The following is a 16,025-nucleotide window of genomic DNA, read 5'->3' as shown; positions in this document are numbered from 1 at the left end:
TCTGTTTCTCAAAATAAACATAAAAAAAAAAAAAACCCACAAGGTAGAAAGTCCACAATACTAAGCCAGAAAATAAAAGGGCACAATTTACAACTCAGTTTTCAGGCCATCATTACTCTAATTTCTACACTAGACATTATAAGGGAAAAAAAATAAAACAAAACTATAGACTAATACACCTTAGGTACATAGATACAAATTATCTGCAACAAAAAGTTAACAAAATCTAGAAGTATATAAAATATATTTTAAAAATACATCATGGTTAAGTGGGCTTTATCACAGAAATGGAAATTCTTTCAAGGTTCTAAAATTGCTCATTGTAATTTATCTTTTCAACAGATCAAAATAAAGGTAAGCCACAGAAGCATCTCAGTAGATACAACTGATAAAATGTAACACCCATCTAGGATTCAAAATAAAAACAATGAAGACAGAAATAAAACTCTGAATACTTTAGGAATAGACTATTTCATCAACCAGATAAAGGTCACCTATGCAAAACCCATAACTAATGTCCTACTTCACTGGGACGCAGGAAAGGACATCTACCTTCACCACTTCTGTTGAGCTATGTACCAAAGGCCCAGCCAGTGCAACAGGGCCAAATAAATGTTTAAATAAATAAGTTCAGAGATTATAACATAAGAAAGAAAATATTCTTATTTTCAGACTGCATGATATTCTATGAAGAAAATCTCAGGGACTACAAAAAAATAACTATTACAATTAATAAGTGAATTTAGTACAGTCACAGGACACAAAGTCAGGATACAATGACTACTAAGGGAAACAGGAGAATTATATTGGGGGTCATAGAACTGTCCTGTATCTTGATCTCGGTGGTTATGTAACATCATAAGTGTGTCAAAATTGCACATCTGTGCAACAAAAAGAGTGAATTTCGGTGTATGTAAACCAGGATTAAAAATAAGCAAAAGTAGGGGCACCTGCGTGGCTCAGTCGAAGTCAGTTGAGTGTCTGACTTTGGCCCAGGTCATGATCCCGCAGTTTGTGGGTTCAAGCCCCGCATCGGGCTCTGTACTGCTTGGGAATCACTCTCTGCCGCTCTCTCTCTGACTCTCCCCTGCTCACACTCTCTCTTAAAATAAATTAATAAACTTAAAAAAAATTTTTTTTAAATAAACAAAAGTAGGGGCACGTGAGTGGCTCTGTCGGTTAAGTGTCAGACTTTAGCTCAGATCATGATCTCACAGTCCATGAGTTCAAGCCCCATGTTGGGCTCTGACAGCTCAAAGCCTGGAGCCTGCTTTGGATTCTGTATCTCCCTCTCTTTCTGTCCCTCTCCCGCTCGCACTCTTTCTCTCTCTCAAAAATAAATACACATTAAAAATAATAATAATAAAAGTATTACTGGGAAAAAAAAAAAGAAACAGATGTAAATGCAGATTGGATATAGAATCCTAAATCTTCTGCCTTACCAAAGTTTTTCGCTTACCCTCATCTCCAGTTCACCTAGATTTCCCTTTCATGTGTGTTTGCATGTGTGGGTGTTGGGGGTGGGGGAAGGGAGGCAGCATGGGAATGTTAAAAGTATCCGATTGGTTGTTATTTATAGTCAATGTTTTCTATGATCGTTTGGTGCCTTTGACACACCACTCTCTGGATTGAACTATAACTGATGAAGTCCTTGTTTTCTCAGAAAGCATTCTGAATTTCCTTTAGTTTTTTGAATCATTACGGATCAGAGAATACTTTCAAAAATTTGTTTTAGCAACTCCTCCCGGAGAAATTCCTAAAAGCCAAGGCTACTGATTGAACAAAATAATTACTATTTCAAAAGACAGACTTCTGTTTATTTTTACCACACTGCATCCTTTGAACAATCTAGCTGTCATTCACATTGTGAGATCTTAAATTTGAAAAGGATTAGAGAGACCCTGGGTTCTAGTATTTAATCTAAACACTGAGCATTTCCTTCTCAATCTCCTTAACCTATGGTCTCTGTTCTGCCTCTGCTCTGATCTCACCAGTGGTGGGTCGTTTCTTGCCTTTTTTGGGTTCACCCATGCCACCAGTGAACGGTTCTTTTGTCGCGCTTGTTGTTTTGGGTTGGCTATTTTTGCTTTGCTCTTAATGTTCTATTCTATATTCTTCTGAGTCACACTCAGGCAGCCCTTAGTCTACAAAGTCATCTTGTTCTGCTTCCAAAATGCTAACCCACCCAACACAGCAAGATCTCAGCGTTCTCTGTGCACCACAGGCTAAAACTGGTCCCAATTACTTCTACTTTGCTCATAACCAGATTTCAAGCTCTCTCCCCATCTTTTAAATTTAAATTTATTTGCTCATATTCTTCTGGTAGAGCAGTAGCCAGAACTGAACTCCTTTTTGGTTGGCCTACTATTGTGTATGTCCGTTTACTGACAGCAGTTATATCAAATGACTGATCTCATTTAAAATTCTCCCCTTTCCGCTGTAGCTTTTAGTCTCCACCATTATCACAAATTGATTGTTCGGTGATGTCATACGACTTACTCCATCATACGCTATACAAGAATTTTTGTTATGTTGAAAATAATTTGTATTTTTATTCATATATTATAATATATCCATCTGTTCAACCTCTTGAACAAGAAAGGAGAAAGAAATTACTAACATTAACCAAGCGTCTATTAAGTGCCAGGCATCACGCCATAACTTGCGCATACATTTTCTCATTCATTCTCAAATTAGCCCTGTAAAGTAAGCATTATCATTTCCACTTTAAATGCGAATCCAGGCTCAAAAAATGTAATTAAACTGCCTGAATTTACAAAACTTGTGTGAGAAGAATAAGAATGTGAATCAGAATCTGGGATCATCTAAGCCCAACAATACGTATGACGTGAAATCCTCAGAGAACGTCAAAGCAGAATAGTTTGAATATATCTTACACTACTTTTTACAAAAGGAACCATACATTGTCATGTCGTGTAGTTACACGTATATAAGAATTTGTGAAGTTGTTTTCGTGTTATCTACAACAGTATATACTGGCGATTTAACACTCCGAAACAGTCGCAAGAGCTGCGATTCACACGTTCTAGTGCCCTAAGGGTGAATGTTGAAGAAGTATTTTACAATAATCAAATTATGAATACCATATATAGATGGTTTAATTCATCATATCTTCTTTTGAATTAATTATTAGACATTGTTGAGAATTAAATAATTAAACACCACTGAAAACAGCGAATGCCTGTTCTACATCTGACTTGATATGCTAGTTCAACCCCATGAAGAATCATATGCCAAGTGGTATGCAAAAAAGAACTGCGATTTTTCTAGGGGGGGGTCATGCTAAGCACCCAAGGATCCCTCCTTTATACTAACCGCATCCTCTCAGTTCTACCTCTACCAGATTTTCATCTTAGATAGGTAAACCTATCCTTACTCATTTAAGGATTTGAGTAGCACCTAATTCCTTGGTTCTTACATGGATGCATTTCATAGCACGTGCCCTACTTACAGCCCTGTAGGATCCAAGACATGCTTTCTTTTTTTTTTTTTTTTTTTTTGGATGCCTTTCCTTCCCCCTAAAACTCTCCTCTCTTCTTTATCAAGTCAGAACTTACTGATTTTTTTAATGAGATATAGCTGACATATCTGACAACATATTCTTGATCATTGCACTGTTCTATGACTCAACACTGGCGATGACTGGATGACCAATTTCTGACTCCCTGTCCTCAAAATCCATGTGAGAAGCAGCTTTAGAGAACATTTATATTTAGCTGGTTCAGCTTTCCCAACGATTTTTGATTAGCTTCTACTCCCTGTCCCCACGGAATAACAGCATTGGCTAAAACATCTTATCTCATTGGTCCAGTTATTTAATTGATACTTCTTGATGCTTCTTCCGAAATACGGTGTATGTGCCCATATAATTTTTGGTGCCAACAGGAAACAGCAAAACCATGCCACCAAGGCACATTCATTTATGCACTTTACAGTTTTCACAGGACCAGGTGGACTTCGTTTGTAATCCTTGCAGAGCAGTTGTCTGAAACCCCAGGCTTACTATCTGGCTGAGAGGAACTGCATCTGGTAATTGTGACCATTCAAAGTCCTCAAATCCCAGTGAGGGCACGGGAGTGGCAGAAACCAGGAATGCTTCTGGAAAACCACATGCTAACGAGTCTCTAAAAGACCTAGAGGGCCACAGTGTACATCTGAAAAGAACATTCCAGCTAATAATTACGCAGATGATTTGAAGAAAAGTAAGACCAAACTTTAAATGGGATTTCTAGGTCACAGGTTAGCTTTTTGATAACTTGAGATAAGCAATGGTAAGTAGCTCTTTGTTCCACTTTTTAACAGAGGCACAAGAAAATAATCTTCAACCATGACTTATTTCGTTATGATACCACAACACTGTGCCTGGTTTCTGAGGAGGCTGAAAGAATTAGGCAGCTGACAAGTGACTTTGGAAGGTTAATCTCATTACTCTGCACTCTGTCCATATCAATCTGGCCTCTCTTGCACAGTAAGGAGGAATTATCTGTTGACAGTTCAGCAGTGATACGAAACAGTTTGTGAGCATTATCCAGAAAAAGGTAATAATCCACTTTCATTTGCCCCAGAACACTAATGTAATCCTGATCTTTGAACTTCTAGTACTTAAAGCAGCACTAAAAGAGAATATCTCTGGTGATCATGAAAATACAATTTTAACAGGGGTGACGATGATTTTGCCTGTTGCCATGACTAAATGAGATAATTTATGTAAAGCATTTTATATTGCTCCTGGCCCATAAGCGCTTGAATATTGTATATTTCTTTCCTAATGGGTCAAGGTGTTTCTATGAACATGAATATTTATTTTTCTAAGGCATACACAACACCCAGGTTAATTCAGTCTTTCAGGTGGTCAGCATTTTAAAACATTGCCTCATTTGTTGACCGTGCCCAATTCCTACACCACGGCACCCCGGGGGATATCTGAAATGTGAAGCGGTCTCTGTGTCTATATCTTTTGTCACACGATTTTTTAAAACTGTTTTTTAAGTTTATTTATTGTTGAGAGAGAGAGCGTGAGTAGTGGAGGGGAGAGACAGAGCAGGACAGAACATCTGAAGCGGACTCTACACTGTCAGCACAGAGCCTGATACGGGGCTCAAACCCATGAACCCTGAGATCATGACCTGAGCTGAAGTCAGATGCTCCACTGACTGAGCCACCCAGATGTCCCTTGTCACACAATTTGAATGAGACAATTAGAATAGAAAAGTCACTAATAGGAAAAGGCATATTTAACATATTATCTTGGTAGAGGAGTCAGGATCATATGATTATAATAAAGTATAGGATCTTTGTCTAATGCAGGCTCTAAAATATAGGAAAAGTAATGTATGCTTTCTTAGTACAGTGAGTGTGTGTGTGTGTGTGTGTATACACATATATATGTATACAGTGTATATATATGTACGTATATGTATATTTACACTTATGTATATAAATTTATATTTTACATTATACATATATACATATATGATAGGAATAGCGCGACCTAGTCTGTAACGTTCTTACGAGTTCTAATGTGATCATGTATACAAAGCATTCAGCTCTTAGACAATGTCCGCTGATGGAAGGGCTCATGTTACTACAGCTCCTGTCTGTGAAAGCACAGGAATATGATGACCCAAAAAGTGGGCCAGGCTTTCATCACAGCACCTCCTACCCTTTCCTTCCATCTTCACCCCCAGCCCACAGCATTCCCAGTATGGCAGCAATCCTGGGCTTTGCTCCTTGGCTGCCGGCAAATTCAGCAAATCTACTTTAGAAAACACTGAAAGGAGAGGAGAAATTATACCTTATTTCTCTGTGTAATAGTAACTTCTTTCCGTCCATGTGGCTGCCTTCTGTATCACCGTCATCATTTGCTCTCCATTGAACCATTTTGGTTCTAAGAAGGCTCTTACCCAGTGATTTAGTTTGCCTTCCTCCACAGGCTACTTACTCTCACATTGTTTCCCCATTAACTGACTTATGGTCCTTCCATACAATCTCCTTTATTCATTATGATAAGGACTCAGCTTTAACAATTACTGGGCTGGTGCAATTTATTTCTTAGATGAAGCCAAAAAAATGAAGCTGTAAAGCAAATAGATCTATAAATGCAGTTTTAATCATGTACTATACCGACAACGTAAGACTTCTTAGTATATTTTATATCAATTCGCATCTTCCATTCGACTCATATTACCTGCTTATAGAAAAACTCCACAATACATTAAATTGAATACAGTTAGTGAGAGGGAGATTTTATTCCGTATCTAGTCTTTGCTTTCTCACTGAAACCTTATGTTCCACAATTTCTCATTTAATTATTCAACTAAAAATATACTGAACAAACATTCCAATAAGGGAGTGTTATATGGTTTGTGGGAAAAAGGGAAGATGAACAAGTCATGGGCCTCTACTCTTTTATATTTCATACTCCCAGGGACTAGCTATAATTTATACAGTCTACAAATTCCCCTTTGCTTTCTAATTGCCTTAAAGTTAATTTATAAATAGATTTTGAATATTGAATAGTTCACAATAAAAATAAAAACTCCAAGCCACCACAGACTATCAAAGTTGAATGTTTTTTTTGTTTTGTTTTGTTTTTACCAGTTCCCATTTCTTGTTCTACCCCATAATCTCATGTCACAAAGGAAGGATATCTATAGAACGGCAGGATCTTCTGGGGTTTATAAAGGATGAATAGGCAAAAGGACATTCTAAAGAATTCTACCTGACAAGATTGAATGCCCAGTCGAGATTTATGTAATAGACAAATATTATATTTTACATCTTGTTCTCTGGCTAACTTAAAAAATCACCTATTCATATCATATAAAAGCTATGTGTTATTAAGGGAAAAAGTAAGACATGGAGTCATAGATAACACAATATAAATCTCGGCTAGACTCCTAATTAGCTCTATATTTGGACACATTTTAAAACTTTTATGGTCTTAGTTTCTTTGCTGTTCTTTGAGCATAATAATACTATGTGTATAACCAGATTTTGAGTTCTAAATGAAAAATATGATTTGATACAAATATTAAATACTCAAAGAATATTAGGTCCCACCAACTAGAGACTTCTAAAAATGATCCACTGATAAAGCAATTTTCAGTACATTCTTCATTACTTAACGTTAGGACATTGCTACTCAAGCAAAGTGGATTACTGGCAAATCTCTGAAGGGTTTACAGCTTTAGATTCTGCCAATTACATTTCAATATGGCTCCTCAAAAATTATTACCTCTACTTCCACCATAATAAAAAATACCCCTTATTTGAGGAGAATAAAAAGGCTTTTCATTCTATGGTTTATAACAACACTAATGAGAATTCATTCATTCATTTATTCATTTGTTGCAGAGATACTGATGTAGTATTTTACTGTTTGCCAATTACTGGGCCATACTCTGAAGACAGAATGTTAAAAAAGACAAATTCTCTGCCCTCATGGTTTAATGTTAGTAACTGTAATTTAAATAGATCCCAAATGTTTTCACATACCCTATTTTACTGAATCCTGATAATGACCACGTAAGGTAGGTATTGCGAAAATTGAGACAACTGCAACTGATTGGAACACTAATGATCAGAGATACAAAAAGTTGCTTGACTTGCCTCATAATTCCATTTCCAGATCCAACACAAAACACCTCCTAACAGAAGATTTTCAGCTATTACTGCAGAGTGCACCCAATTGGTGGGTCCCCATGACAAAACTGTCGGCAAACATTGGCTCTTCATTGTTTACATTCTCACATCAGAATACACATGTCCATCACCCAATCATATGGAATTTTTGATGGCTGTCATTTCAAATAGCCTGCATCATGTCTCCTCCTCCACCAGTGCATGTAATTGAGAGCGGGCTTGGAGTTAGAGAAAGCTTATACTGAGCAATTTCCTCAATCCGAAAGAGTTTCTTTCACTATTATAATTTTCTGCTTATTGTTTGAGCTAGAGAATAATAAATGCTTGATTACTTGTTCTTTTATAGCTGCAAGTATTGTCTGTTTCTAGAAAACAGGGCTGTTTGTATATTACATTTTACAAAAGATTAGATCTATCACCTCATTACCTGGGGAGTATGCCTCCATACATAATGTTTATCCCACAATCTTTCTTCTGTCCTACCTACTTCAATTATCTTTCTCTCCTTCTTATTGCTTGGCACGCATTGCCTGAATTACTAGGCCATGAAATGTTCTTTTTCCTATAACTCAGTCTCTGACATTTCCAAATCTTCCTTGCGAGAGATATCAAAAAGAAGCACTTCATTTCTTTACAGAATTAATAAGATGAATGGCCTTAATTGCAACCTTTTAAGCTAATTAAAATGAAATTGGAATGCATATGGTAGAGGTAAATGTCTCACTTGACTTCTGGAAATATTCATGACTTTTACATGTTATACTTTTAAAATTGTACCACTATTTGTTTATTCAAATATATACAAATATATTGAAGCCTGTTGCACGAAACAATGAACGTGGAAAAAATAATTTTATTGTTCATTGCTGTTTGTGGCACTCTACCATAGTGATTTTAATTTCTGATTATGATTCACTTAGAACAAGAGAGATTTCTGATTTGTACCAAATTTGTTTTCATTTGATTTTACTTGAAAAAAAGGAAATTGCATCCTTAAAGCAGTAGCTCATGATTTCTGTGCCTTAAAAACTAAACTCAAATGCATAGGAACATCATCTGAAGATATTTATTTTTAAGTAGCAACTTAAACCTTGTCCATACACAATGCTCAATTATGCATATTAAAAAGCAATTAGTTCAAACTAAGACTTAAATTACATATAATGTGAAATAATCCTGAATGCTTTCTTGGTATTACAAAGTTGGGAAATGTGAATATGTCTCCTGGGTGCTCTCTAATATGCAATCATTCTTTTGGCCAATATTGACAATTATGTTTATAAGCTTTTCTCCAACGTGTGTTTGAATGGTCCTAGACAAATACATAAACTCTGTGAGACAAAACTTCACATCGCATAGGCAGAAAACTGGTCTAGCTACTTACTCTCCTCAGGCTTTCAAATTTCTAAAATTTTACTCTCCCCCTCAAAAGTACCTTTTAATGAGTTTATCCTTTTCTTTTCTCTTTTTTTCAAATGTGCCAATGTGGGTGTTACAAATTGACAAAAGAAGAGCATGCCTTTCAGGTGGAAATGAACAGTCTTTCTGCAAATACACACATTTAAGAAATATTTTCTTAAGGGCTAGCCATAGGAAGTAGGTCCAAATATATTCTGTAACTGAAACAAATTAAAGGGCTATCTCGATAGAATATCAGAGTCACTTATTAGAACATAAGAATTGGAACCTAAATCAGATACATTTAACTAGGATAGAAAGGTAAGAAAACGACCCCAAAACAAACAAACAAAAAACAGCCAGAAGAGAGTATTTATATGTGAAGAGATAAATCAATGCAGGTGGGGATGGGTGAAATAGATAGAAGGGGTTAAGATATACAAACTGCCAGTTATAAAATAAATGTCACAGGGGTGCCTGGGTGGCTCAGTTGCTTAAACATCTGACTCTGGATTTAGGCTCAGGTCATGATCTCATGGTTTGTGGGCTCAAGCCCCGCATCAGGTTCTACACTGACAGCATGAGCCTGCTTGGGATTCTCTCTCTCCTCTCTCTCTGCCCCTCCCCAACTCTTGCTCCCCCTCTCTTTCTCCAAAAATAAACATGAAATAAAAATAATAATACAATAAATAAATAAATGCCACAGAGGTGAAAAGTACAGCACAGGGAATGAGGCCAACAATATTATACTAATGCTGTATGGTGACAGATTGCCAGGGCATTTGCTGCAGTGAGTGCTGAGTGACACAGAATTGTTGAATCAATATGTTGTATAACTGAAACTAATATAACATTGCACATTCATTACACCTCAATAAAACAAATAAATAAATAATTATATCTCTGGGGAAAAAACTGCATCATCTCTAAGTCCGCATCCAACTCAAACATCCTAGAATCTATTCTTAAACTCTTACTTGGCAAAGTCTCATTTTCCAAGACTATCAGGCAAACCATCCTAAGACCCAGGCCCAAACTCACAAATTAGATTAAATTCCATTTTTTGAAAACCTTTTTAGAAACATTAAAGACCACATATATGTTTAAATAGCCTTGTCAAATTTGCTCTCCCTACAGGGGGCTTTTTATTATTTTTCAGTAAAATGAAAGCTCCTCTGGTTGACTTCTAAAATGTGTTTTCACTAGGCCTTCCAAAAACAAAAACAAAAACAAAAACAAAAAAAAAGAAAGAGAGAGAGAGAAGAGAGAGAAAGAAAGAAAGAAAATGGAGAAAGAGAAAGAAAGAATGACAAAAGATATACCATGCTAACACTTAACAAAATAAAGCTGGAATAACTGTATGATCTTCAGAAAAAAACATGTTTCAAAAAAATTATACTTATCAGGGATAAATAGGGGTATTACATAATGAGCAAGGTGTCAATTCTCGAAAAATTATAACATGCTTATACACGGATATAGATAACAAGGTCAAAATATATCAGGCAAAGACTAAGAGAACATCAAAGATAAACAGATAGCTCCACTATTATTGTCAGAGACTTCAACAGCCCTCTGTGAGGAATCAAGCAGGCAGAAAATCAGTAAAGACATAGCTGACCTGACTAGCATCATCAATCAACTTCATCAAATTGACATTTGTGGAACATGCCACCGAATGGCAGAATACACATTCATTTCAAGCCCACATGGACATTCATCAAGACAGACCCTATCCTAGGCCTTAGAACACAGCTTTAAAAAAAAACATGAAGAACCGAAATTATATAAAGTATGATTTCAGGTCAAGTGGAAGTAAAGCAGAATTCAATAACAGGAAAAAGCAGAAAATCACACATCTAAATGATATATAGGTCAACGAAGTGTCAAAAAAAGTTAAAATGTTGTCAACCCAAATCCAAAATATATAAAGAACTTCCAAAATTCAACTTCCAAAAGATGAATAACCAATTAAAAAATGGGCAGAATACATGAACAGACACTTTTCCAAAGAAGACATACAGATGGCCAACAAACACATGAAAAGATGCTCAACATCACTTATCATCGGGGAAATGCAAATCAAAACTACAATGAGGTATCACCTCACACATGTCAGAATGGCTAAGATCAATCACACAAGAAAAAACAGATGTTGATGAGGGTGTGGAGAAAGGGGAACCCTCTTGCACTGTTGGTAGGAATGCAAACCAGTAATGCCACTCTGGAAAATAGTATGGAGGTTCCTCAAAAAGTTAATTAAAAAAAAAAAAAGAACTACCCTATGATCCAACAACTGCACTATTAGGTATTTATCCAAATAATTCAAAAATACTAACTCAAAGGGATGCATACATCCAGGGTTGATAGCAGCATTTCTACAATAGCTAAATCATGGAAACAGCCCATGTGTCCATTCATATATATGCATATGAAGATATACGTATATATACAGATATATATATACATATATCCATTATATATATGTGTATATGTGTGCATATGTATGATATATATATGCACATATATGGAATATATACTCAGCCATAAAAAAGAATGAAATCTCGCCATTTGCAATGACATGGGTGGAGCCAGAGAGTATTATGCCGAGTGAAATAGTCAGAGAAAGACCAATACTATATGATTTCACTCATATGTGGAATTTAAGATATAAAACAAATGAGCAAAGGGATAAAAAAAGAGAGAGGGAGGCAAACCAAGAAACAGACTCTTAACTCTGGAGAACAAACTGATGGTTAGCAGAAGGGAGGTGGGTGAGGGGCTGGGTTAAATAGATGATGAGGATTAAGGAGTGCCACTTGTTGTGATGAGCACTGGGTGATATACAGACTTGAATCACTATGTTGGGCACCTGAAACCAATTTTGCACTGTTAACTTACTGGAATTTAAATGAAAACAAACTTTTTTCCGGCTAAAATAAAATTAAATCACAATATATCCAAATCTATGTGATTCAGCAAAAGCAGAGCTTAGGATAGTAATAGAATCAAATTCCTATGTTAGAAAAAATATCTAAAAGTTAAACATATGTTTCCCTTTTAGTAAACTAAAGGGAAAAAAGAGAGAGAGAGAGAAATTTAGGCCAAAATAAAAAAAAACCATCAGAAAAAAAATTTTTAAGGTTTATTTACTTTTGAGAAAGTGTGAGCAGGGGAGGGGCAGAGAGAGAGAGAGAGAGAGGGACAGAGGATCCTAAGCAGGCTCCCCATTGACAGCAGCAAGCCAGAGGCAGGGCTCAAACTCAGGAATCATGAGATCACAACCTGAACCAAAGTTGGACGCTCAACTGACTGGGCCTCCCAGGAGCCCCCGAAAAAAATTTTAAATAAATAAAATTTAGAAGAGCTATCATTGAGTTGAAAACATAAAAACCATGTGAGACAATCAAAAAAAGCCCAAAGCAGGTTGTTTGAAAGATTAATAAAATTGATAAAACTCTAGCCAGTCTCACACACACAAAAAAAGACAGAAGATACAAATTACCAATATCAGTTATGAAAGAAAGGTTATCATTACTTATCCGATGCATATTAAAAAGATCATAAAGGAATAGCATGTACAATTCCATTCTCACAAATTTGATTATTTAGGTTAAATACACTAACTCCTTGAAAGACATAAACTACAAAGCTCACACATGGAGAAATAAATAATCTATAAGCTCTGCATCTATTATTATTTATCAAAAATAAATAAGGAAGGAAGAGAGGGAGGGAGGAAGGAATCAATTGCCAAGAATTCTCATTCATTTTTGAGGGGAATGAAAAATCATATAGCCATTTTGGAAGAGTTTGGCAGTTTCCTATAAAGTTCAATATAGTCTTATAATGTGATCTAGCAATGAGCTCTCTTAGACATTTACCCAATTGTTTTGAATAGTTGTGCCCACTCAAATATCTGACATTCATGTTTATTACAACTTTATTCATAATCAACAAAAACCACAAGTAACCAAAATGTTTTCAACAGATGACTGGCTAAGCACACTGCAGCACATCTATAAACTGCAATACTATTCCTTGACAAAAGGTAACGAGCTGTAAATCCGCGTAAAGTCATGGCAAAACTTAGAGGGATACTGCTGAGTGATATAAGCCAGTCAAAGGGCTACATACTGTATGATCTCACTTAGCTGACATTCTGGAAAGGGAAAACTATTAGCAACCTTAAACCTATCCGTGGTTTCCATGGGTTTAGATTTGGGGGAATGAACAGGTGCAGCACAGGGGATAGCTAAGGCGGTGAAACTTGTCTGTATGATACTGTAATTCTTGACATATGACACTATGGGTTTGTCACATCCCAGAGAACTTTAAAAACAAAGGGAGAACATTAATATATGAAAATTCAATGTAGACACAGACACAGAAAAATACTTCATATGGTGTTTGGGGAATTCCAGAATAGAATGTAAGAAAAGAAACTGCATTCAAACAAATGAATCAACCTCACTTACGTGAGTGGGGAAGAGGGGCGCTCACCTAAGAAACACTGGAACTGAATGGAGTCTGTCTGACTAAAGGCAAAGAAAGTGCATGAGCAGTGTTAGTCTGTAAGTGTGCCCACTAAGTCAGGCTAACAGTTCTGGAAACACTATACATCTACACTGGAATTAAACAAATAAACGTACGCTGGATGGTAGAAGATATGTTTCTCAGTCCTGGATGAGGAAGCCACAAATAATCAAAGAGAAAAGAGTAGAATGAGCCTGGGCATAATGTGGTACTTGATTCAAGTTCAAGACAGTGGTACGATGATGTGGACTAAAAATGATTTAAAGTGTTGAAAGAAAAAAATGTGAAATTCTGTATTCGGCAAGAACTCTGTAAGTTAGATACGATTATTATACACATTTACACATGAAGAAATTGAGGCATGGTAAACATAAGTACCTTTTCCTAAAGTCAAATAATTCGTGACAGAGCTTCACTTTGAACCCAGGTGGTAGTTCTGTGGAGTCCACCTTCTTATTCATTATGCTCTACTGGCTCTCTGTCCACTTATTTTTATCATGGCATCTATATATTTTTATGGCATTGGTTTGTTTCCATGGCTGTTGTCACGGCTAGACTATGAGCAAAGTAAAAGATCGTATAATCTTTGGTAATTAATAAAAGAACGAATGAACACAGGTAAAACTTTGGCGTAATGAAATATGTCTTTCCTTGGTTTCTTGGGAGCTTAAATTACTACATGAGTTATTGGAGACTAATCCAAGTCTGCCTAAAATATTATAGGATGATTATAGTGTAACCTCGCCTGTATTTACTTTAATAGCATACTAAAGAATTTTTCAATCCAATCAGTAAGGTTTTACTGAGCATTTGTTATGTAGCTAACATCATGCTGGGCAGAAAGGGAAACATTTTGTGATGACTCCCTTGTGGTCCAAGCGCTAAGTTGTAGAAATAAGCCCTACTACCAGTAATCTATGAGGCAAGAGGACAAGACAAGGTAAAATTTTGTTCTAAGTTTTTATATCACTGATGGTAAGGATAGGAAAAGGCAGGGCAATACATTTACACATGATGAATTTGGGAAATATTCTCTTATAGTATTCTTTGAGGGACAGTCTTTCACCTATGATAGAATTCATCAGCTAGTCCATCTTTTCTAGTAGAACACATATGTCATTGCTAATTGATTTCATAAATGAGCAGAGTTATCTCGTGATTTAGTGTTTCTGTCTCAAAAGTATTTTGTCACATGCAATCAGAATGCAATCTTATATTTGCCAGAAATTTGGGAGGCACTAGAAAAACAGAGACGAGCAAAGGGACATTCCTTAGATTCGGAATGCTGACAGCCCATGGATATAAAACCAAATAAGCAAAATAGAGCATTCAAATTATTAAACATATTATATTACAGATGGGTAGGAGGTATGGACTGAAAAGCAGATTTACCTTGAAGGTGAAACTTGAGGGCCTCTCACTGGAAACAGCTACTTCTAAAGTTCAGCATATTCTCCTCCAGGAACATGGGATAAAGCATTGCCCTGGCCACTCACCGACAACTTGGGGGCTGTCCTAACCTAGTGCGTACTCTCTAAGCCAATGGTTCTCAACTAAGCAAAGTCTGGAGACATTCGTGAATATAGTGACTGGGGGCGGTGGGTGCCACTGGCATCTGGTGGGACAGGTCACTGCTCTGCCACACATTCCACAATACACAGGACAGCTTCCCCCAACGAAGAACTGTTGGATTCAAAATGTCAATAGTGCTCTGGTACAGGGACTGTGGGTGGGGCCAGCAGACTGCCAGCTTACCCTCATCACCCAGAATCTATCTTGGATCCTAATAATAAGAATGTGAACACTCTGCTCAGCTCCTCGAAGGAGAGGAAGGTAGGGTACATTAGCAACTGTCAATGGAGAGGACCTGGACAAACTAGACCAGCTGCTTGACATAGCTGCCCTACCCCACACCAAGAGGATGTGAGTCTGAATTTATTTTCTACCCAGCTTATATTTATTTAAATTGGTCTCTCTGATCTACCCTGTCCCTATATACTCGATCCTCCATTCAACTCCCCTACTCCATACCCTTCCTTCACTCCTTGTACTGACTCTGATCCTTCCAAACCCAATAAAATATCTTCCAAAACTTCACATTGTTTTAGAAATTATTTTAGATAAGGTAATTAATTTCTAGGTAAGTTCTCCTAATTCCCATTTGAACCATTAGTCACTCTTAACACATTTATTCAATTCAATAGTCCACTTCATTGAATGTATAACTTTGCTGAACCAGAAATTCCTCTTTTGTTTTGGGTTGATGCCAAAGTATCAGCCAACATTTGAACCTCCAAAGAAGATCAAAGTTACCTGTTGTTGAATTATTACTACTCGTTGAGCTGTCTTAGGAAACCTTTCTTTTTATTTGTGTTCGCTTTCAAAATGTATTAGGTGTTTGAATTTTTAAAGAATTGAGCAGGCAT

The sequence above is a fragment of the Panthera leo genome, chromosome A3 (genome assembly GCF_018350215.1).
Source record: "Panthera leo isolate Ple1 chromosome A3, P.leo_Ple1_pat1.1, whole genome shotgun sequence".
NCBI classification, from domain to species: Eukaryota; Metazoa; Chordata; class Mammalia; order Carnivora; family Felidae; genus Panthera; species Panthera leo.
The sequence above is the reverse complement of the archived record's forward strand: the minus strand, read 5'-3'. Positions refer to the sequence as shown.